Source organism: Pagrus major, chromosome 24 (assembly GCF_040436345.1).
Source record: "Pagrus major chromosome 24, Pma_NU_1.0".
In the NCBI taxonomy this organism is placed as follows: Eukaryota; Metazoa; Chordata; class Actinopteri; order Spariformes; family Sparidae; genus Pagrus; species Pagrus major.
Window position 1 is genome coordinate 2,000,650 of NC_133238.1, and position 14,936 is coordinate 2,015,585.

Genomic DNA, 14,936 nt, shown 5'->3' on the forward strand with positions numbered 1-14,936 from the left:
TTTTTGAATTTGCAGCAACTTTTAGTGCCCAATGAGGATGAGCAAATTGCCCAAGGCACCTAACTCTGCTATTATCCCCCAAGAGGCACCGTCAGCCAGGGGGCTGAGCCTGGGAAAGGCCATCCTGTGTCAGACTGTTCCAACTCATACTTACCTGGCAGGGGAGATACCATGATCAAGAAGGTGGTTCACCCAGGGCGAGGCTCAGCCATTGCACTCCGGTTGTGCTGACCCCTGCGAATTCCCCAAATGTGGGAATCTCGACTGCATAATTTGTGGTAGTGGGGGACTGCGTCCGCGCTCTCCCCTGATGACAATGTGGAAGAAAAACAAGTGAGTGCTCGTCTCCCGCGCTTTCTGCCGAGCAGCTCGGAAAGCCGACCTTCAACCTCTGAATGCTGCTTTGGGGTCCTTGTGTTACCGTTTCAATCCGTCCTGAAAGTCACAGCGTTGCAGTACACCGGCGTCTGCTGTGTCGCAGTGCGTTGCGTGCGGGTTACCCGTTTTCCCGGTTAAAGGGCAGAGTGGGCGTGGCCTGCTAGAGACGGCACAAACCTTGTTGCGTCTCCTCCTCTGCGAGGCATTGCATAAGAAATGTGGTCTGGACGCGTCCATTGCTGGAATGCCTACTGGTAGGCTTTTGTGCGGCACATTGTCTCTGGTTGCATTCAGACTGGGCGGAGACATCATGCCAAGTGGCCGTTGACGGAGTGTTATTTTTCTATTTTGCCGAGCGATGGATCGCTGGAAAAAGGACACAAAACAGGCACAATGTGTGGACCAGCCACCCTCGTCAAGTCGCACCAGTGTTTTTGAATTTGCAGCAACTTTTAGTGCCCAATGAGGATGAGCAAATTGCCCAAGGCACCTAACTCTGCTATTATCCCCCCAGAGGCACCGTCAGCCAGGGGGCTGAGCCTGGGAAAGGCCATCCTGTGTCAGACTGTTCCAACTCATACTTACCTGGCAGGGGAGATACCATGATCAAGAAGGTGGTTCACCCAGGGCGAGGCTCAGCCATTGCACTCCGGTTGTGCTGACCCCTGCGAATTCCCCAAATGTGGGAATCTCGACTGCATAATTTGTGGTAGTGGGGGACTGCGTCCGCGCTCTCCCCTGATGACAATGTGGAAGAAAAACAAGTGAGTGCTCGTCTCCCGCGCTTTCTGCCGAGCAGCTCGGAAAGCCGACCTTCAACCTCTGAATGCTGCTTTGGGGTCCTTGTGTTACCGTTTCAATCCGTCCTGAAAGTCACAGCGTTGCAGTACACCGGCGTCTGCTGTGTCGCAGTGCGTTGCGTGCGGGTTACCCGTTTTCCCGGTAAAAGGGCAGAGTGGGCGTGGCCTGCTAGAGACGGCACAAACCTTGTTGCGTCTCCTCCTCTGCGAGCCATTGCATAAGAAATGTGGTCTGGACGCGTCCATTGCTGGAATGCCTACTGGTAGGCTTTTGTGCGGCACATTGTCTCTGGTTGCATTCAGACTGGGCGGAGACATCATGCCAAGTGGCCGTTGACGGAGTGTTATTTTTCTATTTTGCCGAGCGATGGATCGCTGGAAAAAGGACACAAAACAGGCACAATGTGTGGACCAGCCACCCTCGTCAAGTCGCACCAGTGTTTTTGAATTTGCAGCAACTTTTAGTGCCCAATGAGGATGAGCAAATTGCCCAAGGCACCTAACTCTGCTATTATCCCCCCAGAGGCACCGTCAGCCAGGGGGCTGAGCCTGGGAAAGGCCATCCTGTGTCAGACTGTTCCAACTCATACTTACCTGGCAGGGGAGATACCATGATCAAGAAGGTGGTTCACCCAGGGCGAGGCTCAGCCATTGCACTCCGGTTGTGCTGACCCCTGCGAATTCCCCAAATGTGGGAATCTCGACTGCATAATTTGTGGTAGTGGGGGACTGCGTCCGCGCTCTCCCCTGATGACAATGTGGAAGAAAAACAAATGAGTGCTCGTCTCCCGCGCTTTCTGCCGAGCAGCTCGGAAAGCCAACCTTCAACCTCTGAATGCTGCTTTGGGGTCCTTGTGTTACCGTTTCAATCCGTCCTGAAAGTCACAGCGTTGCAGTACACCGGCGTCTGCTGTGTCGCAGTGCGTTGCGTGCGGGTTACCCGTTTTCCCGGTAAAAGGGCAGAGTGGGCGTGGCCTGCTAGAGACGGCACAAACCTTGTTGCGTCTCCTCCTCTGCGAGGCATTGCATAAGAAATGTGGTCTGGACGCGTCCATTGCTGGAATGCCTACTGGTAGGCTTTTGTGCGGCACATTGTCTCTGGTTGCATTCAGACTGGGCGGAGACATCATGCCAAGTGGCCGTTGACGGAGTGTTATTTTTCTATTTTGCCGAGCGATGGATCGCTGGAAAAAGGACACAAAACAGGCACAATGTGTGGACCAGCCCCCCTCGTCAAGTCGCACCAGTGTTTTTGAATTTGCAGCAACTTTTAGTGCCCAATGAGGATGAGCAAATTGCCCAAGGCACCTAACTCTGCTATTATCCCCCAAGAGGCACCGTCAGCCAGGGGGCTGAGCCTGGGAAAGGCCATCCTGTGTCAGACTGTTCCAACTCATACTTACCTGGCAGGGGAGATACCATGATCAAGAAGGTGGTTCACCCAGGGCGAGGCTCAGCCATTGCACTCCGGTTGTGCTGACCCCTGCGAATTCCCCAAATGTGGGAATCTCGACTGCATAATTTGTGGTAGTGGGGGACTGCGTCCGCGCTCTCCCCTGATGACAATGTGGAAGAAAAACAAGTGAGTGCTCGTCTCCCGCGCTTTCTGCCGAGCAGCTCGGAAAGCCAACCTTCAACCTCTGAATGCTGCTTTGGGGTCCTTGTGTTACCGTTTCAATCCGTCCTGAAAGTCACAGCGTTGCAGTACACCGGCGTCTGCTGTGTCGCAGTGCGTTGCGTGCGGGTTACCCGTTTTCCCGGTAAAAGGGCAGAGTGGGCGTGGCCTGCTAGAGACGGCACAAACCTTGTTGCGTCTCCTCCTCTGCGAGGCATTGCATAAGAAATGTGGTCTGGACACGTCCATTGCTGGAATGCCTACTGGTAGGCTTTTGTGCGGCACATTGTCTCTGGTTGCATTCAGACTGGGCGGAGACATCATGCCAAGTGGCCGTTGACGGAGTGTTATTTTTCTATTTTGCCGAGCGATGGATCGCTGGAAAAAGGACACAAAACAGGCACAATGTGTGGACCAGCCACCCTCGTCAAGTCGCACCAGTGTTTTTGAATTTGCAGCAACTTTTAGTGCCCAATGAGGATGAGCAAATTGCCCAAGGCACCTAACTCTGCTATTATCCCCCAAGAGGCACCGTCAGCCAGGGGGCTGAGCCTGGGAAAGGCCATCCTGTGTCAGACTGTTCCAACTCATACTTACCTGGCAGGGGAGATACCATGATCAAGAAGGTGGTTCACCCAGGGCGAGGCTCAGCCATTGCACTCCGGTTGTGCTGACCCCTGCGAATTCCCCAAATGTGGGAATCTCGACTGCATAATTTGTGGTAGTGGGGGACTGCGTCCGCGCTCTCCCCTGATGACAATGTGGAAGAAAAACAAGTGAGTGCTCGTCTCCCGCGCTTTCTGCCGAGCAGCTCGGAAAGCCGACCTTCAACCTCTGAATGCTGCTTTGGGGTCCTTGTGTTACCGTTTCAATCCGTCCTGAAAGTCACAGCGTTGCAGTACACCGGCGTCTGCTGTGTCGCAGTGCGTTGCGTGCGGGTTACCCGTTTTCCCGGTTAAAGGGCAGAGTGGGCGTGGCCTGCTAGAGACGGCACAAACCTTGTTGCGTCTCCTCCTCTGCGAGGCATTGCATAAGAAATGTGGTCTGGACGCGTCCATTGCTGGAATGCCTACTGGTAGGCTTTTGTGCGGCACATTGTCTCTGGTTGCATTCAGACTGGGCGGAGACATCATGCCAAGTGGCCGTTGACGGAGTGTTATTTTTCTATTTTGCCGAGCGATGGATCGCTGGAAAAAGGACACAAAACAGGCACAATGTGTGGACCAGCCACCCTCGTCAAGTCGCACCAGTGTTTTTGAATTTGCAGCAACTTTTAGTGCCCAATGAGGATGAGCAAATTGCCCAAGGCACCTAACTCTGCTATTATCCCCCCAGAGGCACCGTCAGCCAGGGGGCTGAGCCTGGGAAAGGCCATCCTGTGTCAGACTGTTCCAACTCATACTTACCTGGCAGGGGAGATACCATGATCAAGAAGGTGGTTCACCCAGGGCGAGGCTCAGCCATTGCACTCCGGTTGTGCTGACCCCTGCGAATTCCCCAAATGTGGGAATCTCGACTGCATAATTTGTGGTAGTGGGGGACTGCGTCCGCGCTCTCCCCTGATGACAATGTGGAAGAAAAACAAATGAGTGCTCGTCTCCCGCGCTTTCTGCCGAGCAGCTCGGAAAGCCAACCTTCAACCTCTGAATGCTGCTTTGGGGTCCTTGTGTTACCGTTTCAATCCGTCCTGAAAGTCACAGCGTTGCAGTACACCGGCGTCTGCTGTGTCGCAGTGCGTTGCGTGCGGGTTACCCGTTTTCCCGGTAAAAGGGCAGAGTGGGCGTGGCCTGCTAGAGACGGCACAAACCTTGTTGCGTCTCCTCCTCTGCGAGCCATTGCATAAGAAATGTGGTCTGGACGCGTCCATTGCTGGAATGCCTACTGGTAGGCTTTTGTGCGGCACATTGTCTCTGGTTGCATTCAGACTGGGCGGAGACATCATGCCAAGTGGCCGTTGACGGAGTGTTATTTTTCTATTTTGCCGAGCGATGGATCGCTGGAAAAAGGACACAAAACAGGCACAATGTGTGGACCAGCCACCCTTGTCAAGTCGCACCAGTGTTTTTGAATTTGCAGCAACTTTTAGTGCCCAATGAGGATGAGCAAATTGCCCAAGGCACCTAACTCTGCTATTATCCCCCAAGAGGCACCGTCAGCCAGGGGGCTGAGCCTGGGAAAGGCCATCCTGTGTCAGACTGTTCCAACTCATACTTACCTGGCAGGGGAGATACCATGATCAAGAAGGTGGTTCACCCAGGGCGAGGCTCAGCCATTGCACTCCGGTTGTGCTGACCCCTGCGAATTCCCCAAATGTGGGAATCTCGACTGCATAATTTGTGGTAGTGGGGGACTGCGTCCGCGCTCTCCCCTGATGACAATGTGGAAGAAAAACAAATGAGTGCTCGTCTCCCGCGCTTTCTGCCGAGCAGCTCGGAAAGCCAACCTTCAACCTCTGAATGCTGCTTTGGGGACCTTGTGTTACCGTTTCAATCCGTCCTGAAAGTCACAGCGTTGCAGTACACCGGCGTCTGCTGTGTCGCAGTGCGTTGCGTGCGGGTTACCCGTTTTCCCGGTAAAAGGGCAGAGTGGGCGTGGCCTGCTAGAGACGGCACAAACCTTGTTGCGTCTCCTCCTCTGCGAGGCATTGCATAAGAAATGTGGTCTGGACGCGTCCATTGCTGGAATGCCTACTGGTAGGCTTTTGTGCGGCACATTGTCTCTGGTTGCATTCAGACTGGGCGGAGACATCATGCCAAGTGGCCGTTGACGGAGTGTTATTTTTCTATTTTGCCGAGCGATGGATCGCTGGAAAAAGGACACAAAACAGGCACAATGTGTGGACCAGCCCCCCTCGTCAAGTCGCACCAGTGTTTTTGAATTTGCAGCAACTTTTAGTGCCCAATGAGGATGAGCAAATTGCCCAAGGCACCTAACTCTGCTATTATCCCCCAAGAGGCACCGTCAGCCAGGGGGCTGAGCCTGGGAAAGGCCATCCTGTGTCAGACTGTTCCAACTCATACTTACCTGGCAGGGGAGATACCATGATCAAGAAGGTGGTTCACCCAGGGCGAGGCTCAGCCATTGCACTCCGGTTGTGCTGACCCCTGCGAATTCCCCAAATGTGGGAATCTCGACTGCATAATTTGTGGTAGTGGGGGACTGCGTCCGCGCTCTCCCCTGATGACAATGTGGAAGAAAAACAAGTGAGTGCTCGTCTCCCGCGCTTTCTGCCGAGCAGCTCGGAAAGCCAACCTTCAACCTCTGAATGCTGCTTTGGGGTCCTTGTGTTACCGTTTCAATCCGTCCTGAAAGTCACAGCGTTGCAGTACACCGGCGTCTGCTGTGTCGCAGTGCGTTGCGTGCGGGTTACCCGTTTTCCCGGTAAAAGGGCAGAGTGGGCGTGGCCTGCTAGAGACGGCACAAACCTTGTTGCGTCTCCTCCTCTGCGAGCCATTGCATAAGAAATGTGGTCTGGACGCGTCCATTGCTGGAATGCCTACTGGTAGGCTTTTGTGCGGCACATTGTCTCTGGTTGCATTCAGACTGGGCGGAGACATCATGCCAAGTGGCCGTTGACGGAGTGTTATTTTTCTATTTTGCCGAGCGATGGATCGCTGGAAAAAGGACACAAAACAGGCACAATGTGTGGACCAGCCACCCTCGTCAAGTCGCACCAGTGTTTTTGAATTTGCGGCAACTTTTAGTGCCCAATGAGGATGAGCAAATTGCCCAAGGCACCTAACTCTGCTATTATCCCCCCAGAGGCACCGTCAGCCAGGGGGCTGAGCCTGGGAAAGGCCATCCTGTGTCAGACTGTTCCAACTCATACTTACCTGGCAGGGGAGATACCATGATCAAGAAGGTGGTTCACCCAGGGCGAGGCTCAGCCATTGCACTCCGGTTGTGCTGACCCCTGCGAATTCCCCAAATGTGGGAATCTCGACTGCATAATTTGTGGTAGTGGGGGACTGCGTCCGCGCTCTCCCCTGATGACAATGTGGAAGAAAAACAAATGAGTGCTTGTCTCCCGCGCTTTCTGCCGAGCAGCTCGGAAAGCCAACCTTCAACCTCTGAATGCTGCTTTGGGGTCCTTGTGTTACCGTTTCAATCCGTCCTGAAAGTCACAGCGTTGCAGTACACCGGCGTCTGCTGTGTCGCAGTGCGTTGCGTGCGGGTTACCCGTTTTCCCGGTAAAAGGGCAGAGTGGGCGTGGCCTGCTAGAGACGGCACAAACCTTGTTGCGTCTCCTCCTCTGCGAGGCATTGCATAAGAAATGTGGTCTGGACGCGTCCATTGCTGGAATGCCTACTGGTAGGCTTTTGTGCGGCACATTGTCTCTGGTTGCATTCAGACTGGGCGGAGACATCATGCCAAGTGGCCGTTGACGGAGTGTTATTTTTCTATTTTGCCGAGCGATGGATCGCTGGAAAAAGGACACAAAACAGGCACAATGTGTGGACCAGCCCCCCTCGTCAAGTCGCACCAGTGTTTTTGAATTTGCAGCAACTTTTAGTGCCCAATGAGGATGAGCAAATTGCCCAAGGCACCTAACTCTGCTATTATCCCCCAAGAGGCACCGTCAGCCAGGGGGCTGAGCCTGGGAAAGGCCATCCTGTGTCAGACTGTTCCAACTCATACTTACCTGGCAGGGGAGATACCATGATCAAGAAGGTGGTTCACCCAGGGCGAGGCTCAGCCATTGCACTCCGGTTGTGCTGACCCCTGCGAATTCCCCAAATGTGGGAATCTCGACTGCATAATTTGTGGTAGTGGGGGACTGCGTCCGCGCTCTCCCCTGATGACAATGTGGAAGAAAAACAAGTGAGTGCTCGTCTCCCGCGCTTTCTGCCGAGCAGCTCGGAAAGCCAACCTTCAACCTCTGAATGCTGCTTTGGGGTCCTTGTGTTACCGTTTCAATCCGTCCTGAAAGTCACAGCGTTGCAGTACACCGGCGTCTGCTGTGTCGCAGTGCGTTGCGTGCGGGTTACCCGTTTTCCCGGTAAAAGGGCAGAGTGGGCGTGGCCTGCTAGAGACGGCACAAACCTTGTTGCGTCTCCTCCTCTGCGAGGCATTGCATAAGAAATGTGGTCTGGACGCGTCCATTGCTGGAATGCCTACTGGTAGGCTTTTGTGCGGCACATTGTCTCTGGTTGCATTCAGACTGGGCGGAGACATCATGCCAAGTGGCCGTTGACGGAGTGTTATTTTTCTATTTTGCCGAGCGATGGATCGCTGGAAAAAGGACACAAAACAGGCACAATGTGTGGACCAGCCACCCTCGTCAAGTCGCACCAGTGTTTTTGAATTTGCAGCAACTTTTAGTGCCCAATGAGGATGAGCAAATTGCCCAAGGCACCTAACTCTGCTATTATCCCCCCAGAGGCACCGTCAGCCAGGGGGCTGAGCCTGGGAAAGGCCATCCTGTGTCAGACTGTTCCAACTCATACTTACCTGGCAGGGGAGATACCATGATCAAGAAGGTGGTTCACCCAGGGCGAGGCTCAGCCATTGCACTCCGGTTGTGCTGACCCCTGCGAATTCCCCAAATGTGGGAATCTCGACTGCATAATTTGTGGTAGTGGGGGACTGCGTCCGCGCTCTCCCCTGATGACAATGTGGAAGAAAAACAAGTGAGTGCTCGTCTCCCGCGCTTTCTGCCGAGCAGCTCGGAAAGCCGACCTTCAACCTCTGAATGCTGCTTTGGGGTCCTTGTGTTACCGTTTCAATCCGTCCTGAAAGTCACAGCGTTGCAGTACACCGGCGTCTGCTGTGTCGCAGTGCGTTGCGTGCGGGTTACCCGTTTTCCCGGTAAAAGGGCAGAGTGGGCGTGGCCTGCTAGAGACGGCACAAACCTTGTTGCTTCTCCTCCTCTGCGAGGCATTGCATAAGAAATGTGGTCTGGACGCGTCCATTGCTGGAATGCCTACTGGTAGGCTTTTGTGCGGCACATTGTCTCTGGTTGCATTCAGACTGGGCGGAGACATCATGCCAAGTGGCCGTTGACGGAGTGTTATTTTTCTATTTTGCCGAGCGATGGATCGCTGGAAAAAGGACACAAAACAGGCACAATGTGTGGACCAGCCACCGTCGTCAAGTCGCACCAGTGTTTTTGAATTTGCAGCAACTTTTAGTGCCCAATGAGGATGAGCAAATTGCCCAAGGCACCTAACTCTGCTATTATCCCCCCAGAGGCACCGTCAGCCAGGGGGCTGAGCCTGGGAAAGGCCATCCTGTGTCAGACTGTTCCAACTCATACTTACCTGGCAGGGGAGATACCATGATCAAGTATCAACTGACTCTATTGTTGTCGAGCGGTGTATGGGGCACAATAAAGTAAATAGCGTCGGCGGCTATATCATACCGGCTCCTTTCTGGCCAGAGGACCAGCATGGCGTTAGGAAACAATCAAGCCAACCGCAGGAATGCTGTCCGCTTCGACCTTCTGGAAGATCTTCAGATGGACCGGCTGCAATTCAGCAGACAGATTTTGCAAAAAGAACTTGGCATTTCCACCAACCAGCGTGACTACGTTTTTGCATTTCCGGGTAAGAAGATCTTTGAGGTGATATTTACAACAACACGATACTACGAAAGTTGCCTGGAAAAGTTTGAAATCAAGAAAAAGTCAACAACAAGCTTCAAGAACATTATTATGTCACCTTTGGCAGAGAGAGACCTGAAAACAGTACATGTAATGATTTTCTCTGAGAGAGTCAGGAACCAGGATGTTTGGACATGGATGGCTCGGTACTGTGAGGTGATTCATGCCATGGAAGTTGTTGACATAGATGGAATCAAGACAGGCACCAGACGATTTCAAGTGCGTCTCATAAGGCGACAGGGGGTCCTCCAGCATCTCCCAAGCACCATCCAGTTGGGAGCCTTCAGAGGGTCTGTGTTCTACTCTGGTCAGCCAAAAGAATGTCGTAAATGCGGCAGCCTAGAACATCTGGCTGCTGCATGTACGGTGGACATCTGCAGGAACTGCAAAGCACTCGACCATACAACAGCCCAATGTCCAACCCCTGTAAAATGCAATCTCTGTGCCTCAGCCCAACATCGCTTTAAAGACTGCCCTCAAGCATACTCCAACCGGCTGAAACTGTCCACAGTAAGATCAATTGTTTCTTTAGGCCAAGACCACATTGCTGAAAACTCTGGCAACAATCAGGCGCCCTCTCAACATACAAGCCCAGTGCGACAGCCATCTGGCCCTGCACTCCAACAGCCAAGTGAAGAACCGGTGTTGGACCTGGAGGAGGAGGTACAAGAGGGAACACGAGTCTTGGACTGGAGCGCTGGGCTATTAGAAAATGACGACAAAGCGTTCAACTCCCCTGCCTCCACAATGGACCTCACTGCTTTCCATCAAGCAGACCATCCTCCCGAACCTGGCTCCAGCTCAAGGACAGAGTTGACACCGATGACTCTACAGGAGGCAGGGAACCGTCTGGACAACCTGCTGGCTAGCATCTCTCCTCACGCAGCTACCTTGAAACAAGAACCAACGGCCAATTCTCTCTTCGAGGAAGTTGAGGGCTCAACATCCCTGCTGCCAATCATCACCATCCATCAGGGACCAGACTCATCTGCCTCCTCATCATTGGATGGCCAACGCCCGAGGTCAACATCTACAGTCAACCTTGCATCAGTGCCAGATCCCAGCTCCCAGACCTCCATGGAACGGGCTGAAGATGCCTCCCAGTCCTTACTGACCTCTTTGCCCCTTCCCATTGCCACCACCTTGGTACCAGACACAGTGGACTCTCCTTCAAGAAAACGGGTAAATGAGTCCCCCCCATCAGGTGAATCCTCCCCCTCGACCTCTTCTGTGTTACCTCATTCCAACTGGCCCGTTTCCTCCCCCACATCAAACCCCTTTCTTGAGCAAGATGTTGTAGTTGCTTTTACATCTACAACACAGATAAAAGACATGTCAAGAAAGGTGGAAAGAGATGTGAAACCAAAGAAAAAGAAGATAATTAAGAAAAAGTAGATGTTACATAGTTGTCACTGAACTAACCCTCTTCACCCCTTTGAACTGCACTTCTATGGCTCCTCTCTCTATAGCATCCCTCAATACTAGAGGACTAAATGACCCAGTAAAGTGCTCATCAGCCTTCATTTTTCTACACTCAGAGGGTAATGACATCTTCCTACTTCAAGAATGTAATGTATCCTATAGAGAGAATTACAAGGTCTTCGAGGAGAGATGGAGCCACGGCCCATCAGTATGGTCAGGCGACAACAAAAACAGATCTTCAGGGGTTGCAGTATTATTTAGAGGGCATGATTTTATCATCCAGAAGGTACAACGTGTGATAGATGGGAGAATTCTATGTGTTGATGTTTCACTGTTTAACGCTAAGTTAAGAGTAATCAATGTGTATTGCCCTGTTGAGCTCCGAGAACGGTTAACAGTGCTCAAAGAATTACAACCCCTTTTGTTGTGTAACAGAGAGGTCATTCTGGGTGGCGATTTCAACTGCTTGGTAAGCAAAAAAGAAAAGTTAACCACCTCCACAGTAAGGCTGGACTCCAGTTCTGAAATCCTAAAAAACATTATTAAAGATTTTAGACTGATAGATGTTTACCGCTTAAAAAATCCGAGTTTACCTGGGTATACCTGGTCCAACGGCAGAACCCATTCCAGAATAGACTTTCTGTTGACATCAAGGGGGCTGCAGGTTGTAGATGCAGCAGTCACGCCAGTTTTTTTCTCTGACCATCATAAAATTGAATGTTCTCTCATGTTTAAAGAAAACATCAAAAAAGGTAGAGGTTCATGGAAGCTGAATATTTCCCTACTACAAGATGCAAAGGTGGTCAATGATTTTAAGGTGAAGCTTAACCAATGGCTCTCTCTTAAGCCCTCCTTCAACTCTGTGGGGGAATGGTGGGAAGAAGTCAAGATTAGGGCAAAAACTTTTTTCATAGAGGTGGGTAAACGAACTGCTAAAAAGAGACGTCTGAAGCTCCAGAAATATCAGGCAAAGATGCAGAGATTTTATATAATGGCTTATGCCGGGCTAGATGTTGCAGAGGATATAGCTCAATTGAAGAGAGAGATGTTACGCCTCTCCACGGCGGCCAGTCGGGGGCTACTGATTCGTAGCCGAGTCCACCACATGGAAAACAATGAAAAATGCTCTAGATACTTTTTTTAGGAAATTAGCTAGGCCTAAAAACTTTATAGAAGGATTAAAGAATAAAGAGGGACAAGAAAAAACTGAAATACATGAGATACTAAGTTGTGTACACTCCTTCTACTCTGATCTTTACAAAAGTGAAGATTTAGATAAGACAGCTTTAGAAAACCTTCTATCTAAAGTAGATAAAAATATTAACGAATTTAAAGGGAAGCTTGACAGTAAAATATCTCTGAGTGAACTCACCAAAGCAGTAGAAAGCATGCAAAATAACAAGGCCCCTGGGGCAGATGGGTTGCCAAAAGAATTTTATACTACCTTCTGGGCAGAGTTAAAGGCCCCTCTTTTGGAGATGTACAATGAGAGCCTCCAATTAGGGTCGTTACCACCATCCCTAAAGGAAGGTACCATTTCCCTTCTATTCAAGAAAGGTGAAAAAAAAGATCTTAAAAACTGGCGCCCCCTTACACTCCTTGGTGTTGATCGTAAGATTCTAGCAAAAGCAATCTTTCTTCGCCTACAAGAGGTGATAGAGAGGTTGGTTGGGGTCGAGCAGACCTGTGTGGTTCCAGGTCGCTCCATGAGTGATAACCTTGCTTTAATAAGAGATTCATACTTGTATGCTTTAGATTGCAATGTACCCCTATGTATTGCTGGCCTGGATTTAGAAAAAGCCTTTGATAGAATAAGCCATGAGTATCTCAAAGAAGCACTGGTGAGGTTTGGGTTCGGCCCACAGTTGAGGGCATGGATTAATTTACTGTACTTTGATTGCTCTAGTAGAGTAAACATTAATGGCCACTTCAGTGAACCTATTAAGATCCAGGCAGGGGTCAGACAGGGATGCCCGCTATCAGTCAGCCTGTTTGTACCAGCCATGGAGCCTCTGGCCTGTGGGATAAAACATGACACTGATATTCGGGGCCTTCCTGTCCCTGGTAGTAATGGAAAGGAGGCTAAAATGTCCCTGTATATGGATGACTTGACAATCCTTTGTACCAGCAATAATTCAATGGTTAAAGCCCTCCAGTGGAGTGAGCAATTTTCTCAAGCATCTGGGGCCAAACTGAACCGGGCCAAGAGTGAGATCCTCTACCTTAATTGGCCAGAAAGAAAGCCTGATTTAGGGTTAGTTGAAAAAGAAGAGAGGGTAAAAATTTTGGGAGTGGAAATTGGGAAGGGAATGGAAATAATAAATTTTGGTGATTAAGGCTGAGGTTCTGGCCTCTTTGACCTTTCTGGCGGCCACTCTGCCAGCTCCCAAGACATTCCTGACCTCTTTGAGACGCATCATGTTTCAATTCATTTGGAGCTCCCAACAAGAACATGTCAAAAGAGACATCATGTACAAACCTCTGGTTAAAGGAGGGAAAGCTGTACCTGAGTTGGGGGCCAAATTTGATGCCCTTTTTTTGACACCAATTTTGAATGCTGTTTTTACAGAGAGCAATACCAGTCTCTGGTTTCATTTTGCCAAGTTTTGGGTAGGCCGCATGATGTATAGAGGGAAGGGTAAAAGGGTTTCTCTTTGTACGCCCAATGCTGAAAGTAGACCAGCTCTATACGAGAGAGCATTAACACTCTTTAAAGTAGCAAAGTTAGATTGGTCCGTGGTAGGTAAAATAGATAGGGTTGATGTGGAGGGGTGCCTTTCACCCCCGACCTCTAGCCTTGTGCCGGTAGGTATCCTACCTGAGAGCAAATGCATCAGAGTTTGGAAAAATGTAAACTTACCATTTTTGTTCAATGTACATAAGGACCTGGCCTGGAAGATAGCCCAAAATTGTGTCCCTACTAGAGCCTTCTTGCTGAGAAGGCGATGCACACGTAGTGCTAAATGTCCAATAAAAAATTGTAATGATGGTGAAGATGTGGCTCACTGCTTTTGGTCATGCGCTGTTTCAAGGGCAGTGTGGGAAATTGTAAAACCATGGTTAACAGACCTCTTTAGAGCCCCTAATGAAATGGATGTTTTATATGGAAACATTGAGACAGATGAAAAGGACAGAAATGAAAGGTGGTGGGCAATCATCAACTGTGTCAAAGAAGGTATCTGGAAATGCAGAAACCTAACTGCCTTCAGAAAGCTCTCTATTTCACCTGATTCTGTGGCAAAGGTTGGCATTACAGGTGTCAGGGACTACATCATTAGGGATAGAATTAAGTATAATGATCAAGAAATGAAAAATTGGTGGAAAACTGACAAAATTCCTGTTGCTTTAATGGATCTTTTTTAAAATGAAGGAAACTGAATGGAACATCTATTTGATGTTACAACTGCTGAATGAAATGTTTATTGAATGTAACTATTATTTATTTGATTAGAATATCTACTTGGTGTTGGGTAATTGTAATTGTGTGATTTATGTATGTCTGTAACTAATTTTGACTGAAATTAATAAAAGCTTCTAAAAAGTGAAAAGTGGTTCACCCAGGGCGAGGCTCAGCCATTGCACTCCGGTTGTGCTGACCCCTGCGAATTCCCCAAATGTGGGAATCTCGACTGCATAATTTGTGGTAGTGGGGGACTGCGTCCGCGCTCTCCCCTGATGACAATGTGGAAGAAAAACAAGTGAGTGCTCGTCTCCCGCGCTTTCTGCCGAGCAGCTCGGAAAGCCAACCTTCAACCTCTGAATGCTGCTTTGGGGTCCTTGTGTTACCGTTTCAATCCGTCCTGAAAGTCACAGCGTTGCAGTACACTGGCGTCTGCTGTGTCGCAGTGCGTTGCGTGCGGGTTACCCGTTTTCCCGGTAAAAGGGCAGAGTGGGCGTGGCCTGCTAGAGACGGCACAAACCTTGTTGCGTCTCCTCCTCTGCGAGGCATTGCATAAGAAATGTGGTCTGGACGCTTCCATTGCTGGAATGCCTACTGGTAGGCTTTTGTGCGGCACATTGTCTCTGGTTGCATTCAGACTGGGCGGAGACATCATGCCAAGTGGCCGTTGACGGAGTGTTATTTTTCTATTTTGCCGAGCGATGGATCGCTGGAAAAAGG

The 14,936-nt window shown here is 50.4% G+C and overlaps 11 non-coding genes and 1 pseudogene across 11 annotated transcripts; all 12 read left to right on the forward strand.

Annotated features, from left to right (window-relative positions):
- The first annotated feature begins 146 nt into the window (after window positions 1-146).
- On the forward strand, window positions 147-310 carry LOC140992802 (U1 spliceosomal RNA). Its single transcript, XR_012178350.1, has one exon. It is a non-coding gene; the product is annotated as a U1 spliceosomal RNA (small nuclear RNA).
- A 645-nt stretch (window positions 311-955) lies between these two features.
- LOC140992814 (U1 spliceosomal RNA) lies at window positions 956-1,119 on the forward strand. Its single transcript, XR_012178351.1, has one exon. It is a non-coding gene; the product is annotated as a U1 spliceosomal RNA (small nuclear RNA).
- A 645-nt stretch (window positions 1,120-1,764) lies between these two features.
- On the forward strand, window positions 1,765-1,928 carry LOC140992826 (U1 spliceosomal RNA). Its single transcript, XR_012178362.1, has one exon. It is a non-coding gene; the product is annotated as a U1 spliceosomal RNA (small nuclear RNA).
- Window positions 1,929-2,573: 645 nt separating this feature from the next.
- On the forward strand, window positions 2,574-2,737 carry LOC140992838 (U1 spliceosomal RNA). Its single transcript, XR_012178373.1, has one exon. It is a non-coding gene; the product is annotated as a U1 spliceosomal RNA (small nuclear RNA).
- Window positions 2,738-3,382: 645 nt separating this feature from the next.
- LOC140992850 (U1 spliceosomal RNA) lies at window positions 3,383-3,546 on the forward strand. The gene has a single exon (XR_012178384.1). It is a non-coding gene; the product is annotated as a U1 spliceosomal RNA (small nuclear RNA).
- Window positions 3,547-4,191: 645 nt separating this feature from the next.
- LOC140992863 (U1 spliceosomal RNA) lies at window positions 4,192-4,355 on the forward strand. The gene has a single exon (XR_012178396.1). It is a non-coding gene; the product is annotated as a U1 spliceosomal RNA (small nuclear RNA).
- Window positions 4,356-5,000: 645 nt separating this feature from the next.
- Window positions 5,001-5,164, forward strand: LOC140992876 (U1 spliceosomal RNA). Its single transcript, XR_012178407.1, has one exon. It is a non-coding gene; the product is annotated as a U1 spliceosomal RNA (small nuclear RNA).
- A 645-nt stretch (window positions 5,165-5,809) lies between these two features.
- On the forward strand, window positions 5,810-5,973 carry LOC140992888 (U1 spliceosomal RNA). Its single transcript, XR_012178418.1, has one exon. It is a non-coding gene; the product is annotated as a U1 spliceosomal RNA (small nuclear RNA).
- A 645-nt stretch (window positions 5,974-6,618) lies between these two features.
- On the forward strand, window positions 6,619-6,782 carry LOC140992900 (U1 spliceosomal RNA). Its single transcript, XR_012178429.1, has one exon. It is a non-coding gene; the product is annotated as a U1 spliceosomal RNA (small nuclear RNA).
- Window positions 6,783-7,427: 645 nt separating this feature from the next.
- LOC140992912 (U1 spliceosomal RNA) lies at window positions 7,428-7,591 on the forward strand. Its single transcript, XR_012178440.1, has one exon. It is a non-coding gene; the product is annotated as a U1 spliceosomal RNA (small nuclear RNA).
- A 645-nt stretch (window positions 7,592-8,236) lies between these two features.
- LOC140992924 (U1 spliceosomal RNA) lies at window positions 8,237-8,400 on the forward strand. The gene has a single exon (XR_012178451.1). It is a non-coding gene; the product is annotated as a U1 spliceosomal RNA (small nuclear RNA).
- Window positions 8,401-14,318: 5,918 nt separating this feature from the next.
- Window positions 14,319-14,491, forward strand: LOC140992805 (U1 spliceosomal RNA; annotated as a pseudogene).
- The last annotated feature ends 445 nt before the right edge of the window (window positions 14,492-14,936 follow it).